Genomic DNA, 23,253 nt, shown 5'->3' with positions numbered 1-23,253 from the left:
ATTGACCTTAAGGATGAGCTCTGGCGTGTTCGCACAGCCCACGTGCAGAGCCCGCACTGCGCTAATCACAGGCAGTGAGACATTTCTGGATCTCTGCATCGGGACAATGTCCCACTGCCTGTGATCAGCACAGTTCCGACTTCCTGGCGGGCTCTGCACGTGGGCTGTGCGAACACGCCGGAGCTCATCTTTAGTTGACCTCATCCAGCAGGATCTGCTGGCCAGTAGACTTAGGTGGGATGAAAAATGTCCAAGGTAATCTGATGTGTTTCATGGGTGACGGAGGGGGTTAATGATGGACTTTGTATTATCGGCCTGATTTTGAGTACATTATTGTATCTTTAAAGCGGAGTTCCACTCAAATTTTTAACTTAATCGTACCCCCTTCAGTTAATTGCATAGATGTTCAAATGCCGCACGAAAAAAATTTTATCACTGTAATTACCTTTATATTGTACTTTATTGTGGCACTTCCTGTCTCTCCTCCCATGGGAGTAGGTGTGTTTATTACCTTTCCTCGGCACCGCACTGTCTCCTGGGAGCTTAGTGCCAGGCTTCCCAAGATTCAGTGTGGGAACAATGATTATGCTTGTGAACAAGCTGTGAATGAACAGCATTCACCGCATCCAGGAAATCAATGCTTGTGGGCTTCACATGTCCACAAGCAAGATGGAAACAGCCAGCATCACATTTTTTAAGTTATTCTTCAGTACGAAAACAGACAGAGGTGGAAATATTACACCCAAACTGTGAGTATTATTTTGGGATTAGCAAAGTGTCTCAATGACCTAAAAAAAAAAATTGGTCGCCGGACTCCCACTTTAATACATTTTAGTGTCGCAAAGGTAATGCGCAAGGCTAGTGCGCCCTCTGTCCTTGTTTCTTCTTAGATTGTTTGCTGGGTTCCCCCCAGTCCTGTTAAGAGTGGCAATACAGCCTATACCGTGGTGTGAGTTGTGAAGATTTCCCTCCTGCCTTTTCAAATTTACCCAACTGCAATCTTTCGAGCTCAGGAGCATTTGTTTCTCTCTGCCCCCCTGATCACACTGCTGCCTTATATGCATAGTGCTCCAGCTCTCTGCCCCCCCCTCCCTCTGGATCACACTGCTGCCCTATACACACACAATGCCCCCCCCACTCTGCATGACACTGCTGCTTTATACACAAAATGCCCCCACGTCCCCAATCTGCATCACACTGCTGCCTTACACAGCCTCATCATTGGACCTCCCCTCCTTATCCAGCCATGTGCTCGAGCTCCGTGCTCCCTCCCACAGTCTGTGATTAGTGCTGCCATTGGAAGAGCCATCCTTTTTCACCTCATGCACTCTGCACCTCCCTCTGAGTTCACAGGAGCTGGAACTACAGAGGAGGCATTGAGAACAACTATGGAAAAAACATTGGGCAGTATACATCTGCCACAATGTTGATATGCAGCAGAACCCCAGGGGACCACCAAAATTTGCTCGTGGACCATAAGTGGTCCACAGACCACTTGGCAACTACTGGTATAGTGTATGACCAGCCTTAAGCTGACAGGCAGGCCTTAGTACGTGTGCTTAGGGGCTTAGTACGTGTACTTACATATACTCACTCATATTGCTGGAAGGACAACATCATCCTTCTGACCAGATCCCAGTAAATTCTGGGCAGTGGAAATTACTCTGCATTCCTGGGATCTCTCTGCAGGGATGAGGACATCGCCCTCACCTAGACCTTGCAGGTGCAGGCTGGGGAAAGGTAAATATATACCTTTTCCCAAATCATCTTCCAGAACACCAACCTGAGAGATGATTAACTCTGCCTTAATCAGGAATCACAAACCGGAAACAGATTAAAAAGCCCCTCTCTCCCCCTCATGCTCAGTTGTTTTGTGTTTCTGACTATCCAGGAGTACACTTCCTCATGTTTGTTTTCCTTGGCTCCGTGATAATTCTGGTTGTTGGGCTCCCTCAGGTGACTAGGTCCTGGTGCGTCTGTCTTCCTGGTCAAGTTGCTTACTTGAGAGGTTTTTATGATGTCTATGTGTGGCAGAATGCTTCATCAAACTGATATGCTTGGATTGTACATTGTTTCAATGTTGTTTGTTTGCCTTTTCTTGTAATGGTGGATTTGCATGTGGTTGCTGCAGTTTGTAGTGTCAAGGCTGATTGATTCCCCTATGTCCATCCACGCATCCAGCTATCCTGTCCCTATTTCTGTGGAGCAGTGATCTCCAAACTGTGGTCCCTTGCTAGCTTTTATCTGGCCCCTGGGGCACTATCCCTCCCAGTGACACCAACAATGGGGTACTATTATTCTCATTGATACCAGTGGTTGGGTACTGTTCCTCCTACCGACCATGCCTTGTTTTTATGACTGCTCCATGTGCATATACTGTGGCAGGGTGGCCCTTCAGCGCGAAATCAGGTACCTGTACATGTTCTTTTCCTGGGTCTGGGGCCCGCCGCCAGGGACCAGCTCCCTCTGTGATTGGACACAGCGGGAGTCAATCAGCTGACCCGATGTTCGCTGGCACCTGGTGATTGTTCCCGACAGAGGCAGAACCACAGTTTGCCCCTGTAAACAAGGCAGATCGCTATTCTGTCAGAGAGGAAGATGGAGATCTTGTGTTTCTGCTAAGCATTAACACGGATCTCTGTCTTTCCCCCGTCAAAGCACCCCCCATACAGTTAGTAAGCACTCCCAGGGAACACATTTAAGTCTTTGATGGCCCTGATGTTAACCCCTTCCCAGCCAGTGTCATTAGTACAATGACAATGCACAGATTACTGTATTAGTGTCACTGGTCCCCAAAAAAAGTGTCAAAAGTGTAACTTAATATCCAATTTGTCCGCCGAAATTTTGCAGTCCTGATATAAGTCGCTGATCGTCACCATTACTAGTAAAAAAAATCCCATAGTTTGTAGATGCTATAACTTTTGCACAAACCAATCAATATACGCTTATTGGGATTTTTTACCAAAAATATGTAGCAGAATACATATTAGCCTTAACTGATGAAAAAGGGGGCGTGTCCAAGATGGGCACCAAAGCAGCAGCACATTGAGAGAGCTCCGGCAGTTTCTGCTCTTATATGCTCCTTTCACTGCAATCTGCCCTTAATATCCACTGGCAGTTTTAGTTCTTACCACCGGCAATGCATGACTAGGGGCAGGAACTCCCCTGTCCCTCGCAACCTCAGCAAATCCTCATCTTCTACAAGCGGAACGTCCGCATTTCCCACCATTAACACCAACATGGGAATGCAGACAGGCGATCCGGAACCCAGGCTGCTGGAACAGGCCAGCTTCGCTGCCCTCATGCAAGCGATTACAGACTGCAAATCTACCCTCACAGGGAAAATTGATTCCCTGCAACTAGAGGTAGGCCTCATTTGTAAGGACATGGATAAAATCCACCGCTGCTTGATGGAGGTCGATCACCGTGTGGACTCGGAGGACACTCTGCAGGATCACACGGCATCTCTGCACACCCTGAAGACTAAGGTAAAAGCCCTTGAATCCAGAGCAGAGAGGATGCTGAAAATAGGAACAGGAGGAACAACCTCCGCATCATAGAACTCCCAGAGGGGGCGGAGGGGCCAACCCCACTACCTTTCCCAAATGCCTGCTCCGCTTACTACTCCCTCAGGCTCAGTTCTCGGCCTACTTTGTGGTGGAAAGGGCACATAGGATGCCTGCAGCACGGGGCCCGCCGGGGGGACCCCCCATGTACCTTCATATTATGGCTCCTCAATTTCCGGGACAGGGGTCTAGTCCTAAGGGAGGCCAGGAAGATTGATACCCTGAGATATGAGGCGACCAAGCTTATGATCTTCCCTGACTACTCCGTCAACTCCCAGCGGATGCTGAGATCCTTTGATCACATCAAGCTCACTCTCAGATACAAAAAGATAATGTAAAGCATGCTCTTTCCTGCCAGACTGCAGGTACAAGATGGCAGAACAGTGCTTTTCTTCACGTCCCCTGAGAATGCTTCCCGATCACTGGAGACTCTCCCTAACGATTGAGGACTTTGTCACTTCAATTTTTCTTTATTTGTATTTTAGCTCTGGTTGTTGTTTTGTTTTTAATTTTAACTCTATATTCTGCAATGTTTTTTCTCAAGGAGCACGGTTTTGTATCCCTATATTCATAGATGAAGGCCGATCTCTCCTACCTACTACAACTATTGCTCATACTGAGCTCATAGAAAACAGTGTCTTTGTTGTTTTGCATATGTCCCAGATGGAGATCCGAAGAGTACTTATGTTTCATTTCTACCAAATATGGTCCCCATTTCTATAACTTCCTGGAACATCAAAGGGTTAAACTCCAAGTTCAAAAGATCTCTCATGTTTAACTTTTTGAAAGATACCATCCTCATATCTGCATTCTACAGGAAACACACCTCATGGGAAGCAAGACACTGGCACTTTAAAAAACCTTGGGTAGGCTCGTACTACTATTCCACCTATTCTTCCTACTCAAGGGGAGTCAGAGTTTTGGTTCATAAGTCTTTGCACTTTAGTCTCCCGGATCTCCACTTGGACCCTGCTGGGCAATATGTTGTGCTCCATGCGGTCTGTGACAAGCTTGAGCTGGTAATTGTGGACATATATATTCTACCTCCGGCCACTATGAAACTCTTATTCAAATAGCACCGATTGTAGCGCAATACCATATTGCACATATTCTCCTGGTTGGGGACTTGAACCACTTGCCGACCAGCCGCTGTCATTATACCGCAAATCGCAGTAGCTGCACGTCGGCCCTTTAAAGAGCTCTAGCAGGTGCCCGCGCCCCCTGCACAGCGGGAGACATGATGCTCATGGCTGTCGGCCACGATGTCTGCGGGCCACGCGCGATCGTGGGCACGAGAGCCAGAGTGGGGTTGTGTGTGTGTGTGTGTGTGTGTGTGTGTGTGTGTAAACACACACACATCCCCATTCTGTCAGAAGAGGAGAGACAGATTTGTCTCCTCTAGTAAGTCACATCTCCATACAGTTAGAAACCCCTAGCAGGAAACACATTTAACCCCTTGATCGCCCCCTAGTGTTAACCCCTTCCATACCAGTGACATTTATATAGTAATCAGTGCATTTTTATAGCACTGATCTCTGTATAAATGTCAGTGGTCCCAAAAATGTTTTAAAAGTGTCCAATCTGTCCGCCACAATGTCGCAGTCCCGCTAAAAATTGCAGATCGCCGCCATTACTAGTAAAAATAAAAAAAAAATTAAAATGCCATAAATCTATCCCCTATTTTGTAGATGCTATAACTTTTGTGCAAACCAATCAATATATGCTTATTGCGATTTTTATTTATTTATTTATTTATCAAAAATATGTAGAAGAATATATATCGGCCTAAACTGATGAAGAATTTTCCCTTAACGTCTTTCAGGACAGCACCTTGGGAGAGCGTGGCTCCACCCACCTGACAGGAAACACACCTCCACCAAATTTTAAAAGGAGGCTCCTTCCCACTTATCGGTTTTTGTGTTTCCTCCGGAGGGAACACATGTGGGAGTTTGGAGCTCTCAAGGTGCTGTCCTGAGAGAACAGGCTCCCTACTCCCACTATTTTTTTCCTACCTCAAGAGAGCTTGTTCCTCCCATTTTCCACAGGCTTACGGGTGCCGGGTGGATGGGCTCCTTCTCCCTCGTCAGTGCTCGGAGAGAACCAGGACTGCTCCAGGAATCGCTGCTCCCGGGCGGGGGGCGTCAGGCATGGCAGGCACTTTTGTTTTGGCCAGCACATGTTTTTTTCCTGACGCCGCCGCCATCTTGGGAAGGGCAGTCAGAGGACTGCATCCGCCGGATGTGAGGTAACCGGAAGTGGGGCGGCATCCAACGAGCAGGCGCTAGGCGTCATTTCTGCTGGAAGCGCACGGGGAGGAGGGAGGAATAGGTCTGGTGCCTACATAGTTCCGGTCCGGCGCACAGGTGCTATTGGAGTCCGGAACCGGCGTTTTTTGCCACAAGCATCACGCTGCTACCTCAGCATGGACTCAGGAACCGCAGCAAGTGGGACAGGCACCAGCAAGGCCCAGGTAAGGAGCAGACTGTAGTTTCTGCTCAGCTTTACTGTGGGTCTCTCTCTAGCTCTCTTCTCCCTAAGGCCTCTTTCACACGGACGATCCGTATGTCCGTTTTTCATCCTTCCGTTTTCGGATGAAAAACGGACATACATTCATCCCTATGGAGTGTCGGATGTCAGCAGTGACATGTCCGCTGACATCCGACCCGCTCCGAAAAGTGTAACGGAGGAAAAACCTACTTTTCCATCTGTTTTCGGATCGGGTGACGACGGACACTACGGTCCGTCATCATCCGATCCCCCCATAGGGGAGAGCGGCGCTCTGACAGGTCCGCCGCTGCACAGCGTGCAACGATGGACCTGTCATCTTCCTGCTCAGCGGGGATCGGCGGAGCGTTCCCCGCTGAGCAAGCGGGTGTTCACGGGGCGGATCATGACTGATCTGCCCCGTGTGAAAGAGGCCTTAATGTTTAGTGGGGCTTGAGGGTATTATTTTCCCCTGGTGGCGGAGGGGCCTGTCAGGGCACATAAGTCTGGTGTTTTTCTCACTGTGCACATGTGGTGAGCATCTTGAGTATTCAGGCTGACTCTAAAGGATGGTTTGTCTTTTTTTTCTCTTTTTTGTTCCCTTATCATGGCAGAGCAAGAGCTCTGACCCTGGGATTAAAAAGAAATGTCCTTCATGCAAAACTAAGTTAAATGAAGGCTGGAAAAAGACTTTATGTCAAACATGCATTGACTCCTTGGTGAGGGAAGAAACTGCTTCCGCATGCAGTGATCTAATCGCAACTGCCAAAAAGGAATTGGATGCTACCATTCAATCCTTCAGATCCTCACTCACAAATCCATCCGCAAGTCAGCCTACTACCTCACAGTCCTCTTAAGGCTCACTGTTAGTCCCGGCAGTGGAGGCAGAAATGGGTCCTCTGAACCAGGAAGGGCTTTCCCCCTCTCATTCGAATGAATCAGATGAGGATAAGGATGAGCTGGAGAATATGACTTCCAAATATAAATTGTCTTTGGATCAAGTGAATGGCCTTTTGAGGGCTATTTATGCTACTCTAGGCCTGGAGGAAGAGCATAAGGAAATGTCTTTACACGACAAAATGTATGCAGGGCTTAGCGAGCCCAAATCTTGTACCTTTCCAGTCCACGCAGTGATTTCTGAAACGATCAAAAAAGAATGGGCTGATCCTGATAGGAAACCATTCTTCACTAGGGCTCATAAGAGAAGGTTCCCTTTTGATGAAGACCCAGCGGCTCTCTGGAATAAGGTTCCAAAACTTGATGCAGCCTTTTCTCAGGTGTCAAGATCTACTGATCTGGCATTTGAGGACATGGGGATCTTAAAAGACCCCATGGATAAAAAAATGGATCAACAACTCAAGAGGACTTGGCAATCCATTATGGGCAACCTTAAGCCAGCAATGGCAACTGCTTGCGTCTCCACAAACTTGGGAGTATTGGGTAAATCAGCTTAGAGCTCATATAATAGCGGATTCCATTAAGCAAGAAATCCTTGATTCCTTTTCTGCTCTCTCAGCGGCCGTAGCCTATGTCTCTGCATCAGCAGAATCTATCAGGATGACAGCTAAAGCTGCAGCCCTTACTAATTCAGTTAGACGGGCGTTATGGCTTAAGACCTGGCAGGGGGACACAGCATCTAAAAATAAATTATGCGGTGTCCCTTTCCTGGGGGATTTATTGTTTGGCCCTGATTTGGATTCAGTTCTGGACAGGACTGCTGATAAAAAGAAATCTTTTCCTGTCAAGAGGAAGAAATAACCAGTCAAACGTTTTTTCGTCCTCAAAGGGCTCAGGAACAAAACAAGCCTCAAGAGAAAAAGAAAAGTTGGTCAGGGCAGAGGGGGAAAAGGCAAAGGGAATGTCCTTTTCCATACTCACGGTCAGAAACCTATTGACAAAGGAATGCTTTATGGCATCAATAGACCTTCGAGATGCCTATCTGCATATCCCTATAGCACCGCAGTCTCAAAAATTCCTAAGGATGGCGATACATTTGTGAAAAGTGGTTCTGCACCTACAATTCAACGCCCTTCCCTTTGGCCTTTCTTCTGCCCCACGAATATTTAAAAAAATAATGGCAGAAGCGCTTGCACCTCTTCGCCTGCAGGGGATTGCGGTAATTCCGTACTTGGACGACCTACTCTTCTTTGCTCCTTCCAGGGAAAAATTGTTAGATGACCTCGGAAAAACCCGAGGTCATCTAGAAGTCTTGGGTTGGATTATAAATATGCAAAAGTCAAATCTCTATCCGGCCCAGGAAGTACTATTCCTGGGGTATCAGATCTGTTCAAGGGAACAGAGAGTTTTTCTCCCAGAAGAGAAAAAGGTAAAAGTCCAAAATGTGGTAGCATCCTTACAGACAAATCAGGAATCATCAGTCAGACAAGTCATGTCATCCCTAGGAACCCTAACCTCAACCACGCCAGCCATTCAATGGGCAAGGTTACATTTCAGACCTCTCCAGACTTTTCTCCTGAGAATATGGCATCACAGGGCAGAATCTCTGGAAGCAAAGGTAAAAATCCCCACCAAAGTCAAAAGATCGCTTTGGTGGTGAAGACAGGAAAATCTGTCAAAGGGCCTGCTCTGGTCGTTTCCAATAGAAAAGGTGGTAACGACAGATGCCAGCGTGTGGGGTTGGGGAGCTCACTTAGGTCAAAACTTCACGCAAGGAGTGTGGTCTCAGACAGAAGGAAAGAGGTCCTCAAATTGGAGGGAACTAAGGGCAGTCGCCTTAGCATTAGATGCCTTCTCTCCAATCCTTCAAGGTTCCCATGTCCAGGTCCTCTCAGACAACGCCACTACCATAGCCTACCTAAACAAGCAAGGGGGCACAAGAAGCAAAACACTGCAGTTGCTAGCTTCAAAGATCCTGATTTGGGCAGAAAATCATGTATTGTCCTTATCAGCAGTCCACCTCAAAGGCACCTTAAATGTAGTGGCAGATTATCTAAGCAGAAGGCGGATTCAGGAGTCAGAATGGAGCTTGAATCCGGAAATTTTTGCAATGATTACCAGGGCCTGGGGTCAACCACAAATAGACCTATTTGCGTCAGAAGAAAATACGCAACTCCCAGTATTCTTCTCGATTCACTAAAACGACAGTGCCCAGGGGACAGAAGCGTTAATTCAGCCCTGGAACTTCCATCTGGGTTACGCCTTTCCTCCTTTCCAACTGATTCCGTTGGTATTAAGGAAGATACAGAGGGAAAAAGTGGCAGTAATTCTAATTACTCCATTTTGGCCAAAAAGGGCATGGTTTACCACCATCTTGGCAGCCACCTCACCGGCAAGACTTGCTCCTACAAGGTCCGATTCAGCATCCGGAAGTGGCCAGTCTAAGCCTCAGGGCCTGGTATCTGAGGAGCAGTTGTTAAGAAACAAAGGTCTCCCACAACCTTTGGTAACTACCTTACTTTCCAGTAGAAAAATAGTGACCAGAAAAATCTATGCTAAATATTGGAAAGTCTACAACTCTTTCTGTCATTCGACAGAAAGGTAAAAAATTTAGTGTCAATTTTAGAATTCCTTCAAAATGGGGCAGACAAAGGCTTGTCAGTCAGCACCCTTAAGGTACAAATAGCTGCTTTGGGAGTATTTTTAGAAAGACCAATCTCTTCTGAGCCCTTGGTTATAAGATTTTTCAAGGCGCTTACCAGATCCAGATCAGCTTCGGCTAAGCACTTTCCCAATTGGGACCTATCAGTGGTCCTGCAAGCCCTCACAAAGGAGCCTTTTGAACCACTACAAGAAATCTCTCTAAGGAATCTTACTCTTAAAACCTTGTTTTTGGTTGCAATAACGTCAGCAAGGAGAATTGGTGAGCTGCGTGCCCTATCTGTTGAAAAACCCTTTTTAACCATGTACACAGATAGGATTATACTTAAAACCAGGATTTTTACCAAAGGTGGCGTCAGCCCACAATAGGTCGTAGGAGATCATCCTGCCAACCTTTTGCTCTAACCCCTCGGGGAAAAAAAAAGAAAGCAAATTCCACAATATGTATGTAAGAAGAACTTTATTACAGTATCTGGAAGTAACAAAAAACTTTCGGTCCTCTGACTCTCTGTTTATACTTTTTTCTGGAAAAAAGAAGGGCCAACAAGCTTCTAAGGGGTCAATAGCTAGATGGCTTAAATCTGCTATTCTGGCAGCCTACTCTCGATCAGGGGTATCTCCCCCGCTGGGGGTTTAAAGCACATTCTACCAGGGCTCAAGCCACTACATGGGCAGAAATAGCTGGTGCCACCCCAAATCAAATTTGTAAGGCGGCTACATGGTCAAGTTACCTTACGTTTGTCCGTCATTACAGACTGGATCTTCTGTCAGCAAGTGAACAAGCTTTTGGCAGAAAGGTCTTGCAGTTTGTGGTCCCTCCCTAAGTGGGTAAGTCTCTATTATCCTCTCAAGGTGCTGTCCTGAAAGACGTTAAGGGAAAAATCAAGTTAGACTTACCGGTAACTTGTTTTCCAGGAGTCTTTCAGGACAGCAGCAACCCGCCCTTATTGTACTAAATTACTATGCTGTGACTAACCATATTCTGATTATGTGTTCCAGCTTGGGCCGGAGGTTCTCTACTACTACTGATGATAAGTGGGAAGGAGCCTCCTTTTAAAGTTTGGAGGTGTGTTTCCTGTCAAGTGGGTGGAGCCACTGAACTGATTAAGAATTTTTTTTTTTGAATATTTATTGTAGCAAATAGTATAAAATAGTTTTTTTTAATTATTTATTAATTTTTAAATTGTCGCTCTTTTTTTTGTTTAGAGTGCAAAAATAAAAACCGCAGAGGTGATCAAATACCACCAAAAATAAAAGCTCTATTTGTGGGAAAAAAAGGATGTGAATTTTGTTTGTGTACAGTGGCGTACAACTGCGCAATTGTCAGTTAAAGCGAAGCAGATCCGTATTGCAAAAAATGGTCTGGTCATTAGGGGGAAATTCTTCCAGGCCTTAAGTGGTTAATATGCCCCCAAATCCTAGCTTGGGTAAACTTACTCCCAATCCCTGTGTGTACTCTCCCCTATCTCAATGGTCAGGGACCTATGGTTTGTGTGGCGCTGGAGACATCCAGAAAAGCGACAATTTACATGTCAACCTAATACCTATGCCACATTATACCACATAGATCTTGTCTATTTGAGTAACTCTTTGACATCTCGTGCTCTGGATGTTTCCATACTACCCCGCGCCATCTCAGGCCATGCTCCTGTGCTTCTGAAGCTAAGAATGGACCTTAACCCTGGTCCCTTTCTATGGAGGTTATCCCACTTCTGGGTTTCTGATGAGCATATAATCCCCCCCGATGGCCTCGGAGGTTGGAGATTTTTGGGTGCATAACCAGGGCACAGCGACCCCAGCAGTAGTCTGGGACGCCTTTAAGGCCTATGCCTGAGGCAAATATCAATTGGCTATAGGTAAAGCCAGAAGGCAGTCCTCCCTGACCCTTGAAGAAGCAGAGGCTAGGGCATGGGACTTGGAGGCCCAATATGTGGTTACTAAGAGCGCAGTACACCTATAAAGAGTTGCAGGGGTTATACAAGGAAATAGCGGGCCTACATGCTACTTCTTGCCAGAAAATTCTTCTATCTCAAACTCGGAGGATCTTTGAGCATTGGGAGAAGACAGGTGTTCTTGGCCCGGCTTGCCAGGGAGCGTTCCACAACCACATGTATAGCGAATATTAGGGATGATGACGGCTTTGTGCACTCAGACCCAGCCCAGATAAATATTAAATTTATGAGATTTTATGAACCCCTCTACACCTCCAGAGAACATTATAGTATAGAAAGCCTGAAGGCTTTTCTGGAAATTGTGGAGTTCCCTGTGTGCTCCTTTCACCATGAAGCAGGTGTAGATCGCAGTAGCCACACTCCAAACAGCCAAAACACCAGGACCAGATGGTCTACCGGCTGAATTTTACAAAGCCCATGCTGAGGTCATAGTTTCCCACTTAGAAATTCATCCAGACCGTGTTGGAGGAGGACTGCATCCCCCCCCTCTATGACAGAAGCGGTGATTGTTGTGGTACCCAAACTGGCAAAGGATCCTGAATTGTGTGTGTCGTATCTGAATGTTGACGCTAATCGCCTCAATTCAGTGATACTCTCTTTGGTACATGAAGCTCAATCTGGGTTCATGCCTGGCAAGGGCATGGACATCAACATCCGTCGACTATACCAACATTGATAACCTTGGAGATGGGTCCTCCTCTGGAGTTGTGGCCTTCCTTGATGCAGAGAAGGCCTTCAACTCAGTTGAGTGAGTGGGCCATCCTGTGGCAAGTATTGGAGAAGTTTGGTTTTGGGCCCAAATTTAAATCATGGCTACAGCTACTCTACAGATCCCCCTCAGCTAGAGACAGAACTAATGGCATTTTCTCATTCGTTCATTGACAGACACAGCCTTCTATCTTCATAACGATAGGGTTATATTGCCTCCGCAGGAGTAGGACTAGGCAGACTCCCATGGGCCGTCCACGGTCAGTATATAACCCCCTCCCTGCTCTAGGTATTCAGTTTTTTTCTGCCTAGTCAGAAGTAAGGACTTAGTTCCCTGCTGGGATCGCTAGTCCTGGGAATTTTTGTTTGTTTTTTGCTTTTCCTAGATTTTTTCCGACGAGATCTCCAATCAACTGCCGGGCTGGGCGACGGACTGGACACTTGGTCCAGGGGTCACCCCTGTCTGGCCAGCGAGCGTGTGCAGACCGCAGCTATGCGCTAGGTCGGCCGCGACATAGCCCCACTGGACAGGGGCTGGCCGTGCGAGTTAAACGTCTCGCAAGGTCGCATACGACCGGGTCTCGGCCTGTGTTGCAGCGTTCCTCATCGCCGACAGCCCCCCCACTTTGGTGGTGAGGAGGATCTGTCCGGGAGTGTTACCTGCGCATTTCGCTGGAGAGCTAAGTAGTTCCATCCTCGCCTTCCCCGGAGAGGTGTGGGACACGGGTACTCCCCTGGGGTGGTTGTCCCTCTGGGGTTCTCCTCCACCCCCCCCTCTTTCCCGCGTGAGGCCCAGGCTTCTGGCCTAGCGACTTTTTATGACACGGCCCCTTTTTTTCCACCCTCAGGTTTTGTATTGGGGGGTATCTGGTGGTTAGGCCTGGGAGGCGGGTGATCGGGGGTCCTTGGACTAATTTAGGCCACGGCTTTAGGCTGCTGCTTTGCAGCCTACCAGCTAGGATCAGTCTGGTCCCCCCCACTCACAGCCGGCGGGCGAAAATTTTGGCCGAGGTCCGTTCAGGTTCGGTCCGGTCCCCCCACGGGCCGCGTGCTTACACTGGCTGGCCAAAAATTTAGCCCGCGGCCTACCGGCCGAGTGTCCATCCCGGGCTCAGGGTTGGTCCGGTCCCCCTGCGGGCTGCGTGCTTGCGGCGGGCGTCCAAAAATTTAGCCTACGGCTTTTGCGGCCTACCGGCTCTCGTCGGTCTGGTCCTCCCGCGTGCTTGTGGCGGGCGGCCTCAAGTTTAGCCCAGGGGCTTCGGCGCCCCCCTTTCCTGAGGGGTGGGGCCACGGTCTGTGCCCCCTGTGAGGGGCCTTGGTCTGTGCCCCCTGTGAGGGGCCTTGGTCTGTGCCCCCTGTGAGGGGCCTTGGTCTGTGCCCCCTATGAGGGTCCTTGGTCTGTGCCCCCTGTGAGGGGCCTTGGTCTGTGAACCCCTGTGGGGTTCTCCACCCCCCCCTTTCCCGGGTGAGGCCCAGGCTTCTGGCCTAGGAACTTTTTAGGACACGGCCCCTTTTTTTCCCACCGTCAGGTATTGTATTTGGGGGGTATCTGGTGGTTAGGCCTGGGAGGAGGGTGATCGGGGGTCCTGGGACTAATTTAGGCCGCGGCTTTGCGGCCTACCAGCTAGGATCGGTCAGGTTCCCCCACTCACGGCAGGCGGGTCGAAAAGTTAGGCCGTGGCCTACCGGCCGAGGCCTGTTCAGGTCCGGTCCGGTCCGCCCGCGGGCTTACGCCGGGTGGCCAAAAATTTAGCCCGCGGCTTTTGCAGCCTACCGCCCAAGTGTCCATCCAGGGCTCAGGTCGGTCCGGTCCCCCCGCGGGCCGCGTGCTTGCGGTGGGCGTCCAAAAATTTAGCCTGTGGCTCTTGTGGCCTACCGGCTCTCGTCAGTCTGGCCCCCCCTCGGTCCGCGTACTTAAGCCGGGTGGGCAAAAATTTAGCCCGCGGCCTACCGGCCGAGTTTCCATCCAGCGCTCAAGGTCAGTCTGGTCCCCCCGCAGGCCGCGTGCTTGCGGCGGGCATACAAAAATTTAGCCCGCGGCTTTTGCGGCCTACCGGCTCTCGTCGGTCCGGTCCTCCCGCGAGCCACGTGCTTGTGGCGGACAGCCTCAAATTTAGCCCGCCCCCCCCTTTCCTGAGGGGTGGAGCCTGGGGGGTCTGTGCCCCCTGTAAAGGGGCTCAGGTCTGTGCCCCATAAGTGAGGGGCCTTGGTCTGTGCCCCCTAAGTGAGGGGCCTTGGTCTGTGAACCTCTGTGGGGTTCCCCCCCCTCTTTCCCGGGTGAGGCCCAGGCTTCTGGCCTAGGGACTTTTTAGGACACGGCCCCTTTTTTCCACCCTCGGGTTTTGTATTGGGGGGGTTTCTGGTAGTTAGGCCTGGGAAGGAGGGTGATCGGGGGTCCTGGGACTAATTTAGGCTGCGGCTTTGCGGCCTACCAGCTACGATCGGTCCGGTCCCCCCACTCACGGGCGGCGGGCGAAAAGTTAGGCCGCGGCCTACCGGCCGAGGTCCGTTCAGGTTCGTTCCGGTCCGGCCGCGGGCTTACGCCAGGTGGCCAAAAATTTAGCCCGCGGCTTTTTTTTGGCCTACTGACCGTGTGTCCATTCAGGGCTCAGGGTCGGTCTGGTCCCCACGCGGGCTTCCAAAAATTTAGCCCGTGGCTTTTGCGGCCTACCGGCTTTCGTCGGTCCGGTCCTCCCGCGAGCCATGTGCTTGTGGCGGACGGCCTCAAATTTAGCCCGCGGCTCTTGCGGCCTACTAGGCCGTGGCTTCGGTGGTCCCCCCTTTCCTGAGGGTTGGAGCTGCGAGGGTCTGTGCCCCCTGTGAGGGGCTCAGGTCTGTGCCCCCTGTGAGGGGCTCAGGTCTGTGCCCCCTGTGAGGGGCTCAGGTCTGTGCCCCCTGTGAGGGGCTCAGGTCTGTGCCCCCTGTGAGGGGCACAGGTCTGTGCCCCCTAAGTGAGGGGCCACGGTTTGTGTCCCCTGTGAGGGGCCCAGGTCTGTGCCCCCTAAGTGAGGGGCCACGGTTTGTGTCCCCTGTGAGGGGCCACGGTTTGTGTCCCCTGTGAGGGGCCTTGGTCTGTGCCCCTTGTGAGGGGCCTTGGTCTGTGCCCCCTGTGAGGGGCCTTGGTCTGTGCCCCCTGTGATTCCCCTGCCTTTGCTGCTTGGGGACCTATTGGGTAGGCGCTGCGGTTTGTCTACTATGCCTCTTGGCCGCAGTTCCCATGGTTGCTGAGTCTGTTGCCTCAAATGGTGCTTAGACATGTATTTTGAGGGGTTACTCTGAATGACTTCATGTCGCGTCTTGAGTTTGTCTGCTAATAAGATAGTTTTCCGGTTGTGTTCCGCCAAACAGTTTGTTGCTTCCAGTGGTCGTCTGTCGCCAGACTGCTTGCTGTCCTTCGCGGAGGGCTGTGCAAGCCCCGTTGCTACAGCGTGTGATTGCCCGGTTCCCGTGCTGGGAACAGTGTCAGGGGTTTTATTTGAACCTGTGCAGTCTAAAAGATGGAGGGCAGGGTACATCTAATTCTGGACCTCAAGGCCCTGACCTGCCTTGTGTGGGTACAGGAGTTCAGGATGGAGTCCGTCCATGCATCGGTGACACTCCATTATGGGGTCTTCCTGACTTCTACGACATCACGAATGCTTAAGCATTCTGTTATGTGCCCGACCCCAGCACTTCCTCTGTTTTTTTCTGTGGGTGCAGAGCATTATCGGCACGTGGTGTGGTCCTTTGATCTGGCCACCACTTTTCGGGTGTTCACGAGGAGTTGGCCCCGGATCTGGCAGGGTTACGTTAGTGGGGGTTGACGGTCCTGGGCTGCCTGGGCGATCTTCTTCGCCAAATTCTCAATTATCCTGAGGAGAAATGTAGTTTCTAAACAGACTTTCTCTGATTTCAGTTGGCGTTTATACTATCGGAAGTCTGCTTTGGTCCGGCCAGAAAGATTTATCTGAGCCTGACCGGGCTTCAGCTCTGGCCAGCGTGCTTCTTTCCCTGGACAGACTCCAAAGGTGGCATGCAGCGTTTGTTGCATTTACTATCCGGCAGGTGGGCTCCTCTGCGGATCCACATGTGGATGTCGGGTCTGATGGTATCTACCCTTTTTTGAGGCAAGATCATTTGCACAGTTCCATGTAGGCTCCCTTCGGGGAGATCCTGGCATAATGGGTCAAATACCCAAGGTCTCTGAACAATCGGATTTGGCTGAGTCAGGAAACCAGAGGTTTCCTAGTCTGGTGGCTTCGTTCTCCGGTTCGTCAGTGGGGATGATCCTTTCTCCCCTTGTATTGAACAGGGTGACCACCAATACCAGTCTGTCCGGGTGGGAAGAAGTCCTGGGACTGAGCTCGGCTCGTGGTCGTTGGACATTGGTGGAATCCGGACTACCGTGTAATATCCCAGGACTTCAATTGATCAGACTAGGTCTGGATCACGGACGGCTCGACTTCGGGGGCTCCCAGTACGGATCCATTCGGACAAGGCAACAGCGGTGGCTTGTGTCCCTCACCAGGGTGGGCCAAAAAGGCTGTTGGCGACCCTGGCTGTGGCCAGTATCCTCCTCCGGTGGGCACAACGTCTAGTTCCGGCCCTTTCCGACGAACGCATTCCAGGAGTGGAATGCTGTCAGACGGATACCTCAGTTGGCTAGGGTTGGGCCACGGGGTGGGCCTTTCTCTGGGCTGAGTTTCATCAGATTTGTCCTTGTTCCTTTTAGGTGACTCAGTTTTTCCTACCTCCATTTACGGAGAGATGAGAAGGAATAGGCCTTGAGTACTCTAGAGGTCCAGGTGTCGGCCTGGGCGGTCTTCAGCGTCTCCTGGTCTCGCACTCCCTGGTGCGTGCCTTTTTATGCTAGGGGTTAGACGTCTGTTTCCACCGTGGTTGTTTCTTCGACCGCCGTGGGATCTGAACTTGGTGTTTTCAGGTTTTCCAAAGGCCTCTCTATCTTTCTCTCAAAATATTCGGGAGGCTCCACTGCTTACTCTGTCTCGGAAGGTGACCTCTTGGTGGCTATCACCTCTACTCGCAGGATGTCGTGAATGGTGGAGTTATCTTGTCGTTCACCTTAGCCAGGTTAAGGTGATGCTTCGTCCTTTCTTTACATACTTCCGTTCTTGGATTTCCATTTGGATAAGGACATTGGGTTGGCTTCTTGTGTCCCTGGTCAGCACATCCCAAGGAATTGGCTTTATCTGTCCAGGATGTGTTTTGGGGGATTCGGATGTGTTTGCCAGCCACTGAGTCTGTTGGTCTGGATGGATCGGACAGATGATGTCTCTGGGCTATACTGTCAGGGATTGGTTTCCTCCTTTCCCAGTTATGGCGCATTCTTCTCGGGCAATTAGTGCTTCTTGGGCCTTCTGTCATCAGGTGGCCGTTGCGCAAGTTGGCAAGGCGGCCACTGGTCGTCAGTGTACATTTTCACAAGTTCTATGAAGTGGAATGTTTGGTATCTGTGGATGCCTCTTTTGGCCACAAGTTTTTTTTGCAGGCCGCTGTTTAGAGGGTCTATTCCCTCCTTGAAGGGGTATCGTTCAGGTTGGGTTCCAGCTTGTTCTGGGTGAAGTTCCTGTTACCTGGTTGACTCTTGCATTAGCCTTGAGATTTTTTGTTTTCCCACCCCTCATGTGGGCACTGCTTTGGGACGTCCCTATCGTTATGAAGATAAAAGGCTGTGTCTGTCAATGAACGAATGAGAAAATAGGATTTTTTATTTACCATAAAATCAGTTTCTCTGGGTTCGACAGACACAGCACCCACCCCTCTGTGGCAGTGGTTATCAACCCTGTCCTCTGGGCCCACTAACAGGCCAGGTTTTATGTATTACCTTGGGGAGATTCAGACTAGAATACTGCAATCACTGAGCAGCAAATTATATCACCAGTGATGTATTTCAGTTATCTTGCAAACCTGGCCTGTTAGTGGGCCCTGAGGACAGGGTTGATGACCACTGCTCTATGGAGTCCTTTTGACACCTCTATTACTGCTTACTACTAAACTGAATACCTAGAGCAGGGAGGGGGTTATAGACTGACTGTGGACGTCTCATGGGAGTGGCCAAGTGTTTTGTTTTTTTGTTCTGCCTAGTCCTACTCCTGCGGAGGCGATATAACCCTATTGTTATGAAGATAGAAGGCTGTGTCTGTCAATGAACTCAGAGAAACGGATTTTACGGTAAGTAAAAAATCCTATTTTATCTCCAATGTTGATGCCCATTATCCCCCGGGCTCTTTGCGCTGACAATGGAACCCCTGGCTATTTTAATTAGATCCTCCACATGGGTCCCTGGTCTTTCAGTGGGTCCCTTGCGGGAAAAAATCTCCCTATATGCAGACAATACCCTATTATATCTACCCGATGACTCCTCTGATGCGGCTCTGGACATTATAGACAGCTTTGGGGGTTTCTCAGGTATCCGGATCAACTGGAGCAAATTACTGTTTTCTCTGTCCCAGTCGTTGCCCTAAATGCCTGACTGATACTGGGACATTTATACATGTTGTCTGGTCGTGCCCATTAATTCAGCAATTACAGAGAGAGGTGGTGGAGGAGATCAATGCTGTGGGAGATCTGTCTCTGTATGTAGATCCCAGGATACTCCTGTTGGAAATCTGTGACACCATTGATCCCAGTATACACAAACAGCTGTTTGTCTTCTATGCAGCATTCTATGCCAGGAAAACTATTTTGTCTACATGGAAGCAAGCAAGCCCCCCCCATGGTCTGGCAGTGTAGGTCAACTATCGATGCTGTCTTAGCACTCTATAAACTCACTTATATGAGGCGCAAGTGTACAAAAACGTTTAACAAAATCTGGGGAGACCCATAACACCCTAAGGCGCCTTTCACACGGACGGCTATTCTGCTGCAGTTAAAAGCATGTTTTTTAGTCCCTGGGCATGCTGGGACTGTGACGTTTTAGGGGGTGTGGTGAACATCACCCGGTGACCACGCCCCCTAAAACGTCACAGTCCCAGCATGCCCAGGGACTTCGACGGCATAAGGGGGCGGGGTCACCACCTATATATGTCAGAGCAGAGCGCCCAGAGAGCATTTCAGCCGGAGAGAGCGTCGTGTCAACATCGGAAGAAGGCAGCAGACCGGGCTCCTTCGCTAGCAAAAGAGCAGAAGATAGCGGCGGAGCCCGGCAAAAGTCCCGGAGAGCGCGGAGAAGAACCGGAGAGACCCCCGAAGCTGTCTAATAAATTACTTTAAAAACCTGTGTAGTGTTTTTTTTAATTGACACTTTTTCCCTAGGTGAATGGGTAGGGGTACCATGTACCCCATACTCATTCACATAGGGTTCCCTTATTAAAGAGGGCTCCCGGATTCCGATAAGCCCCCCGCCCGCAGACCCCGACAACCAACGGCCAGGGTTGTCGGGAAGAGGCCCTTGTCCTCATCAACATGGGGACAAGGTGCTTTGGGGGGGGGGGGCCGCAGGGCGCCCCCCTCCCCCAAAGCACCCACCCCCTTATGTTGAGGGCATGCGGCCTGGTACGGCTCAGGGGTGGGGGGTGCTTGCCCCTCCCCACCCCCTTTCCTGACCGAGGGGGCTGCATGCTCGGATAAGGGTCTGGTATGGATTTTGGGGAGGACCCCGCACGTTTTTTTTGGCGCAGGGGGTTCCTCTTAAAATCCATACCAGACCTAAGGGCCTAGAAAGCCCCTGGGGGGGGGGGGGACCCACGCCGGTTTTTTATTTAAAGTTTGGCGTGGAGTTCCCCCTCAAGATTCATACCAAACAGTGCTGGGCATTGGCGGGGATCCGAGTCGGATCCCCATTCTTGTCGCTCATTGGGAAAGGAAAAATAATTTTTCCTTTCCCGATGAGCAGCTCAACACTGTTATCTGCAGCTGACACAGTGCACTGCTGTTATGTGCGGATGGCTGTGCTAAATCGCTCCTGGACGCAGTCAATTCTATTTTTTCTATCCGCACGGAACCACATGTATCTAATTCGCAGCTAAACGAAGTGTGTGAATGGGGCCATAGGAAAGCATTGTGTACTTTTTAGCTGCGGTAGAAAATTAGAAAATCCGCAGCTAAAAGCACCAATCTATCCGTCCGTGTGAAAGGGGCCTAATGGTTACCTATTGCAGAGTGCATGCTGTGATACTACTGTGTCCCGTTTTTTTTTAATCCATGTACTACCCCGACAGTTCCTTTTTTTTTTTTTTTCTTTAATTTTAGTTCTTTTAAGGTTATACTCTATATGTTCTAATTGTCTGACAGTCTATTAGAGTTCAGTGTACACTGCTAAAGAGACTTTTTATGAGTAATCCAACTTTCTGCTGTATGATGTAGTGAATTGTGTGCCGCACAGTCTTCTTTTGTGTTTGTACCTATTAGAGGTCGACCGATATGGGTTTTTCTCTGGCCGATGCCGATATTTAGAAATTGCGGTGGCCGATGGCCGATATAAGATGCCAATTTTTTTTTAGGCCGATATTTTTTTATTTTTTTTTTTCCCTTCATCTTATAAAATCTAACAGTTAGACCCCTTTCACACTGGGACGTTTTTCAGGTGCTTTTGTGCTAAAAATAGCGCCTGTAAAGTGCCTGTAAAACGGCTCCCTTGCAGTCTCAGTGTGATATCCGCTGGCAGGATGTTAAAAAAAAGTCCTGCAAGCGGCATCTTTGGAGCGGTGTATACCGCTCCTCCACCACTCCTGCCCATTGAAATGAATGCGCACCGCTGCCGAAGCGCCTGCAAAGCGTTTCGGCAGCGGCGCTTCAGGGGCGCATTTAACCCCTTCCTCAGCCGCTAGCTGGGTTATAAGCGCCCCGCTAGCAGCCGAATAGCGCCGCTAAAATGACGGTAAAGCGCCGCTAAAATTAACAGCGTTTTACCGTCAACGCATGCCCGCTCCAGTGTGAAAGCGGCCTTAAGTGATACAGAAAATTTTTTATATTTAAACATTATTGAACAAAACAAACCTCCAATCAGTTCACTTGTATGTATAATTTTAGATTAAAAAAAAATAACGATATCTTAACTATTAAATACACAAAAACAGGTAATCAAAACTTTTGGACGAAAAAAAATGGGATAACTTTACTGCTTTTTTTTTTTTTTTTTTTTTTTTTTTTTATTTCATTAGTGTATTTTTTTTTTTTTAAATTGCGTTTGAAAGACCGCTGCGCAAATACCGTGTGACATAAAATATTGCAACAACCGCTATTTTATTCCCTAGGGTCTCTGCTAAAAAAATATATATAATGTTTGGGGGTTCTAAGTGATTTTCTAGCAGAAAATGCAGGATTTTTACTTGTAAGCAACAAGTGTCAGAAAAGATTTAGTCTTTAAATGGTTAAACTGAGAGCTTCTACACAGGGAGCTCAGCTCATTGATAAAAGAACCTGAAAAGATACAATGTATCTTCTTATCAGACTTGGCAGGCTGCCCAGGGAGGAGAGAATCCTCTCTACAAATAACTTTCAGGCAACTTGCATTGACTTCTATTACAGAAGTCATTTGCAAGTCCCGCTGAAGTTATAATCGGCTTTTTTTATCAGCACAATCTGCCGATGCCGATTAAGTAAAAAAAGCCAAATATCGGCCGATATATCAGTCGACCTCTAGTACCTATGTTCATTTTATTTTATCACAGTTATGGTATATGAAAACTTTTTTCTATTAAAAAAAAAAAAATTAATGAAGAAATTCGATTTTTTAAAAAAAAAAATGTATTGGATATGTTTTATACTGGAAAAGTAAAAAATATTGTTTTCTTTTTCAAAATTGTTGGCCTTTTTTTGTTTATAGCGCAAAAAATGAAAACCACAGCAGTGATCAAATACCACTAAAAGAAGGCTCTATTTGTGGGAAAAAAAGGACATCAATTTTATTTGGGTACAGCATTGCATGACCGTGCGGTATGCAGTGCCGTATCGCAAAAAATGGCCTGGTCATGAAGAGGGGTAAACTATCTGGAGCTGAAGTGCAGTGGCGGCTGGTGAAGTTTTAGGATGGGGGGGCAGCAGATAAAGATACTCCAAACAACTGGTGTTAGCACTTCAGTCATCCCGGCACCATGGTTGTTATGGTGTCAGGATGATTGAAGCGCATTATTTCTATTATTACATTGTAATATAGAATGAAATCATTTAACTCACCATAATGCAGAATCAGTGGGAGCCCTGAGCGTGTCGCTAGCCACATCGCCTGCCACCAGATGCCATCAGGTGTCCCCAGCGGAGTCCCTCCTTACATGCAGCCTGTGTCCCATACAATGCAGCCTGTGTCCCATTAAATGCAGCCTGTGTGCCATCCAATTCCCCCCCCCCCCCCCCCGCCCTCCACAGGAGCACAGCAGTACTGATGCATGCAGCTACTGGCATCACCCCGGTACTGTTCTTTAGAGCAGACAGTCGACTTTATTGTAATAACAACCGATGCAGCTCAGCAGCCACTCGGCTGTTATTACAAGCAGCAGGAGGGGACTCCTTCTGCTGCTGGCCCGGCCTCTCCCGTCGCAATCAGCCGGCATGTCTGCCGGCTGGCCAAAGACCCAAACGAAGCCGATGCTTCGTTCGGGTCTCGGATCTAGTAATCCGGAAGCAATGTCATAACATCACTTCCCGGATTACTGGCATCCTGAAGGTGCCAGTTTTAAAAAATAAAGTATTCAAAAACGCTGATCTTGATGTTTTGAATACTTTGAAGTGCAGAGGAGGGGTTTGGGGTATTATAGACCCCCGATCCCTCCATAAAGAGTACCACTCACATGCCTATTACTGTCACAAGGGATGTTTTCATTCCTTGTGACAGCAATAACAGTGCTAAAAAACTGTAAAATTAGTGTAAATTTTTTTTTTCTAAATGTGCAAAATATCGGCAGGAGAGGTGGCTGAAATATCGGTATCATATCGGTCGATCCCTACTGTACATGAACTAGTACTAGTATCACGGGAGCACTGTATAACTATAGCTGCATTCTATAATTTACCCAACAAAGACTGATGTTTTATCTTAGCTACAGGCT

The 23,253-nt window shown here is 48.9% G+C and overlaps 1 protein-coding gene across 1 annotated transcript in view; it reads left to right on the top strand.

Annotated features, from left to right (window-relative positions):
* UBE2G2 (ubiquitin conjugating enzyme E2 G2) overlaps positions 1–23,253 on the top strand; it is a 145,135-nt gene that overhangs the window by 851 nt on the left and 121,031 nt on the right. The gene's annotated exons all lie outside the window — the stretch shown is intronic.

The sequence above is a fragment of the Aquarana catesbeiana genome, linkage group LG06 (assembly GCF_042186555.1).
Source record: "Aquarana catesbeiana isolate 2022-GZ linkage group LG06, ASM4218655v1, whole genome shotgun sequence".
NCBI classification, from domain to species: domain Eukaryota; kingdom Metazoa; phylum Chordata; class Amphibia; order Anura; family Ranidae; genus Aquarana; species Aquarana catesbeiana.
Note: the sequence above shows the minus strand (reverse complement) of the source record. Positions and strands in the feature narration are given on the sequence as shown.